This window comes from Tachypleus tridentatus, chromosome 7 (assembly GCF_004210375.1).
Source record: "Tachypleus tridentatus isolate NWPU-2018 chromosome 7, ASM421037v1, whole genome shotgun sequence".
In the NCBI taxonomy this organism is placed as follows: Eukaryota; Metazoa; Arthropoda; class Merostomata; order Xiphosura; family Limulidae; genus Tachypleus; species Tachypleus tridentatus.
The window spans coordinates 104,314,168-104,320,771 of NC_134831.1; positions in this window are offsets into that span (position 1 = coordinate 104,314,168).

A 6,604-nucleotide genomic window follows, 5' to 3' on the forward strand; every position below is an offset into this window, starting at 1 on the left:
GTTCAAACATATTTAGATTTTAGTGTTCAAAACCATGTTTTAAGTGTAAAAAAAATATAAAATTGACAAGTTACACGGAAAAACCTGACGAGTATCTCATCAAATGTAAATGATGTAAGCTACGTTTCTTGTTTTCAGGCCCAGCATGGCCAGGTGGTTAAGGCACTCGACTCGTAATCTGAGGGTCACAGGTTCGAATCCCTGTCACATCAAACATGCTTGCCCTTTCATCCGTGGGGGCGTTATAATGTGACGATCAATCTCACTATTCGTTGGTAAAGAGTAGCTTAAGAGTTGGCGGTGGGTCGCGATGACTAGCTGTCTTCTCTCTAGTTTTACACTGCTAAATTACAGACGGCTAGCGCAGATAGCCCTCGTGTAGCTTTGAGCTAAGTTCAAAACAAACCAAATCAAGTGTTTTACCCCGGAGAAGACAGCTTTTGATATCAATGTGTGAATTGCAAGATGTTTCCTCCTTTACCCAAACGTTTTTTTTTTTTTAAAGATCATCAGAAAGTAGGAAGGTCTGGTAACAATTTATTGAGTTATGTGGTCTCAAATTGATATCACTGCCTTAGTAAAAGGTATGAATTGCTGAACTGTAATTATCGTACATTGGTTATAATGGCTCATATCTATGATTATATGCTATTGTATTAGTTTATGTGAATTAATTTTTATATAATTATAAAATTTTTATATAATTTTATATAAATTTTTCAACAATTTTTTGAAAAGTTTTGGTTCCTGAAAAGTTTTGCTGATTGTGACAGGTACCTGGTGGGTATGCACAAATATAGTTTTGGTTTTGCTTCATCATGTAGGAACTCTGAGAAATAGACAGTTAACTGTTTACCGGTAATAACGTATTTAATTGCGTTTATGTTTCTAATACGCTATTAAGTTCAACATAATTAAAAGTGTTTTCCTCCTGATTTCCGTTTGTATTCAATGTCCGGTGCATCACGTTGCAATGTCCGACAGTAGTTAGCAAGCATTGATGGATTCCAGTTGCCCTAATATCGTTTTTCCATTGTAGCAAAACTGAATATTTCAATGAAACAATATGTGATGGGCAAATTTGGATGTGATTTTCGTGATCAGCAGCCAAAAATCTATAAGGAACACCCAACAGTGTTCAAGAAGCAAACACTTTGTTGTGCAGTGTAAATGGTTATAATAAATATAGTAGGTGAGGGTTTACGTACTTCACCAACAGTGTGAATATTTTTCTTACATTAAATCTACATCAGGCTATACACTGTCTACTGAGATGATTTGAGCCCTTAATATTAGCGTTGTAAATTCACAGACTTCTTGCTCTTCCAGCGGGTGACACTTTTACATCAGTCTAACAGCTGTTCAGTCCTGGGCAATAAAAACAATTTATTAACGATAAATAGCATGTGATTAGAGACGCTATTGCCATCAAAATGTGTTAATTAATTTTCAAAACTTCTTCTCAGCTTAATTAAACATAATATACTAGTGTTCCGACAAAGGATTTTCCAATAAGTACCGTATTTCGTCAAATACACGAACATATGATTAAAGTCTAGAAAGTCGTAAAAAATACAACCGAAAACATCCAACGTAATTAGGCTGAGTTTCTTTGGAATATAATAACATTTGCAATGCTTTAATCAACAACCACGTTCTGAATGACGTTACGTGTAATGTGTTGATATAAAGGGTAATGTATTTTGTCTAAATCTCTAGAGGTTATCAGTTAGATCGATATTTCCAGAAATACAATGTCTCCAAGTCAGTTGTTACAATTGTATTTGGCATTTGTGAGGTCATTTTAATCTCAGGTGCTACGTAATAAGTCACTGCTTAAAACATACTGAAATAACACGAAAACACTACTATACAATGTTAAGATTTTGCTGAGAAATACTGTATATAATATAGTTTACAAACTACTAACTCGAAATATGGATATTTAAAACAACGTTAAAAAAGGTGTAAAAACATTAATACAAAATCTTTTCACACAACAATAAAGTTGCGTTAAATTGTTTTCTCGACAGTTTCTTTGTTAGAATGAGAAGAAGAATAACGAAGATAATTAACATTACAAACATGTATCATCCAAGCCACTATGACTCAAACCTTAACTAATAACGAAGATAATGAACCTAACAAACATGTCTCATCCAAGCCACTATGACTCAAACCTTAACCAATAACGAAGAAAATGAACCTGACAAACATGTCTCATCCAAGCCACTACGACTTAAACCTTAACTAATAAGGAAGATAATGAAACTGACAAACATGTCTCATCCAAGCCACTATGACTCAAACCTTAACTAATAACGAAGATAATGAACCTGACAAACATGTCTCATCCAAGCCACTATCACTCAAACCTTAACTAATAACGAAGATAATGAACCTAACAAACATGTCTCATCCAAGCCACTATGACTCAAACCTTAACTAATAAGGAAGATAATGAACCTGACAAACAGGTCTCATCCAAGCCACGAAAACTCGGACCTAAACTAATAACGAAGATAATAAACATAACAAACATGTTTCGTCCAAGCCACTAAAACTCGGACCTTAACTAATAACGAGATAATAAACATGACAAGCATGTCTCATCCAAGCCACTATGATTCGGACATTAACTAAACACAAAAATAAGGAACATGACAAACACGTCTCATCACACCCACTATGACTCGGAACCTAAATAATAACGATAACAATTAACATGACAAACATGTATCATCGAAACCACTATAATTCAGAACTTAACTAATAGCGAAGATAATGAAAATGACAAATATGTCCCATCCAAGCCACTATGACTCAGACCTTAACTAATAACTAAGATAATTAATATAACAAACATGTCTCATCCAAGCCACTATGACTCAGACCTTAACTTATAACGAAGATAATAAACATGACAAACATGTGTCGTCCAAGCAACTAGGACTCAGACTATAACGAATAACGAAAATAATGAACATGACAAACACGTCTCGTCCTAGCGAGTATAACTCAGTCCTTAACTAATAACGAAGGTAATGAAAATGACAAACATGTCTAATCCAAACCACTATGATTCGGAACGTAACTAATAACAATTATAATAAACATGACAAACATATCTCGTCCAAGCCAATATGACTCGGACCTTAACTAATAAGGAAGATAATGAACCTGACAAACATGTCTCATCCAAGCCACTATGACTCAAACCTTAACTAATTACTAAGATAATAAACATGACAAACAGGTCTCATCCAAGCCACGAAAACTCGGACTTTAACTAATAACGAATATAATAAACATGACAAACACGTCTCGTCCAAGCCACTATGACTCGGAACTTAACTAATTACGAGATAATTAACATGACAAATATATCTCATCCAAGCCACTATGACTCGGATTTTAACTTTAACGAAGATAATAAACATAACAAATATGTTTCGTCCAAGCCACTATGACTCGGACCTTAACAAATAACGAAGATTATAAACATGACAAACATGTGTCATCCAAGCCACTATGACTCAGACCTTAACTAATAACGAAGATAATGAACATGACAAACATGTCTAATCCAAGCCACTATGACTCGGACATTAACTAATAGCGAAGATAATTAACATGACAAACACGTGTCGTCCAAGCCACTATAACTCGGACCTTAACTAATAACGAAGATAATTAACATGACAAATATATCTCATCCAAGCCACTATGACTCGGATTTTAACTTTAACGAAGATAATAAACATTACAAATATGTTTCGTCCAAGCCACTATGACTCGGACCTTAACTAATAACGAAAATAATTAACATAACAAACATGTCTCTTTCAAGCCACTATTACTCGGACATTAACTAATAACGAAAATAATAAACATGACATACATGTTTCGTCCAAGCCTCTAAAACTCGGACCTTAACAAATAACGAGATAATAAACATGACAAACATATTTCATTCAAGCCTCTATGACTCGGTCCTTAACTAATAACGAAGATAATGAATATGACAAACATTTCTCATCTAACCAACTATGACTCGGACCTTAACAAATAACGAAGATTATAAACATGACAAACATGTGTCATCCAAGCCACTATGACACACAGACCTTAACTAATAACGAAGATAATGAACATGACAAACATGTCTAATCCAAGCCACTATGACTCGGATATTAACTAATAACGAAGATAATTAACATGACAAACATGTCTCATCCGAGTCACTATGACTCGAAACATAACTAATGACGAAGATATTAAACATGACAAGCATGTCTCATCCAAGCCACTATGACTCGGACCTTAACTAATAACGAAGATAATTAGCATGACAAACATGTTTCGTCCAAGGCGCTATGACTCGGACCTTAACAAATAACGAAGATAATTAACATTACAAACATATCTCATTCAAGCCACTATGACTCGGAACTTAACTAATGACGAAGATAATAATAATGACAAAAATTTCTTATCCAAGCCACTATGACTCGGACGTTAACAAATAACGAAGATTATAAACATGACAAACATGTATCATCCTAGCCACTATTACTCGAACATGAACTAATAACGAAGATAATAAACATGACAAACATGTTTCGTCCAAGCCACTAAAACTCGGACCTTAACTAATAACGAGATAATAAACATGACAAACATATTTCATTCAAGCCTCTATGACTCGGACCTTAACTAATAACGAAGATAATGAATATGACAAACATTTCTCATCTACGCAACTATGACTCGGACCTTAACTAATAATGAAGATTATAAACATGTCTCATCCAAGCCACTATGACTCGGACCTTAACTAAAAACAAAGATAATGAACATGACAAACACGTCTCATCCAACCAACTATGACTCGGAACCTAAATAATAACGATGACAATTAACATGACAAACATGTATCATCGAAACCACTATAATTCAGAACTTAACTAATAGCGAAGATAATAAAAATGACAAATATGTCCTATCCAAGCCACTATGACTCGGAACATAAATAATAACGAAAATAATAAACATGACAAACATGCCTCTTTCAAGCCACTATGACTCTGACCTTAACTAATAACGAAGATAATAAACAAGACAAACATGTCTCGTCCAAGCGAGTATAACTCAGACCTTAACTAATAACGAAGATAATGAACATGACAAACATGTCTAATCTAAATCACTATGATTCGGAACCTAACTAATAACAATTATAATAAACATGACAAACATTTCTCGTCCAAGCCAATATGACTCGGACCTTAACTAATAACGAAGATAATAAACGTGACAAACAAATCTCGTCCAAGCCACTATGACTCGCAATTTAACTAATAACGATGATAATTAATATGACAAACATGTCTCATCCAAGACACTGTGACTAGGAATTTAACTAATGACGAAAATAATTAACATGACAAACATGTCTTATTTAAGCCACTATGACTCGGACCTTAAATACTAACGAAGATAATAAACATGACAAACATGTCTCATCCCAGCCACTATAACTCCGACCTTAACTAATAACGAAGATAATTAACACGACAAACATATCTCATCCAAGCCACTATGACTAGGAACTTAACTAATGACGAAAATAATTAACATGACAAACATGTCTCATCCAAGCCTCTATGACTCGGACCTTAACTACTAACGAAGATAATAAACATAACAAACATGTCTCATCCCAGACACTATGATTTCGACCTTAACTAATAACGAAGATAATGAACATGACAAACATGTTTCATCCAAACCACTATGACTCGGAACTTAACTAATGACGAAGATAATTAACATGACAAACATGTCTCATCCAAGCCTCTATGACTCGGACCTTAACTACTAACGAAGATAATAAACATAACAAACATGTCTCATCCCAGCCACTATGACTCCGACCTTAACTAATAACGAAGATAATGAACATGACAAACATGTTTCATCCAAGACACTATCACTCGGAACTTAACTAATGACGAAGATAATAAGCGTGACAAACATATTATATTCAAGCCACTATGACTCAGACCTTAACAAATACGAAGATTACAAACGTGACAAACATGTGTCATCCAAGCCACTATGACTCAGACCTTAACTAATAACGAAGATAATGAACACGACAAATATGTCTCATCCAAGCCACTATGACTCAGACCTTAAATAATAACGAAGATAATAAACACGACAAACATGTCTCATCCTAGCCACTATGACTCGAACCTTAACTAATAACGAAGATAACTAGCATTACAAACATATCTAATATAAGCCACTATGACTCGGACCTTAACTAATAACAAAGATAATAAACATGACAAACATATCTCGTCCAAGCCACTATGACTCGGAACTTATCTAATGACGAAAATAATTAACATCACAAACATGTCTCATCCAAGCCAATATGACTCGGATCTTAACTAATAACGAAGATAATAAACGTGACAAACAAATCTCGTCCAAGCCACTATGACTCGCAATTTAACTAATAACGATGATAATTAGCATGACAAACATGTCTCGTCTAAGCCAATATGACTCAGACCTTAACTAATAACGAAGA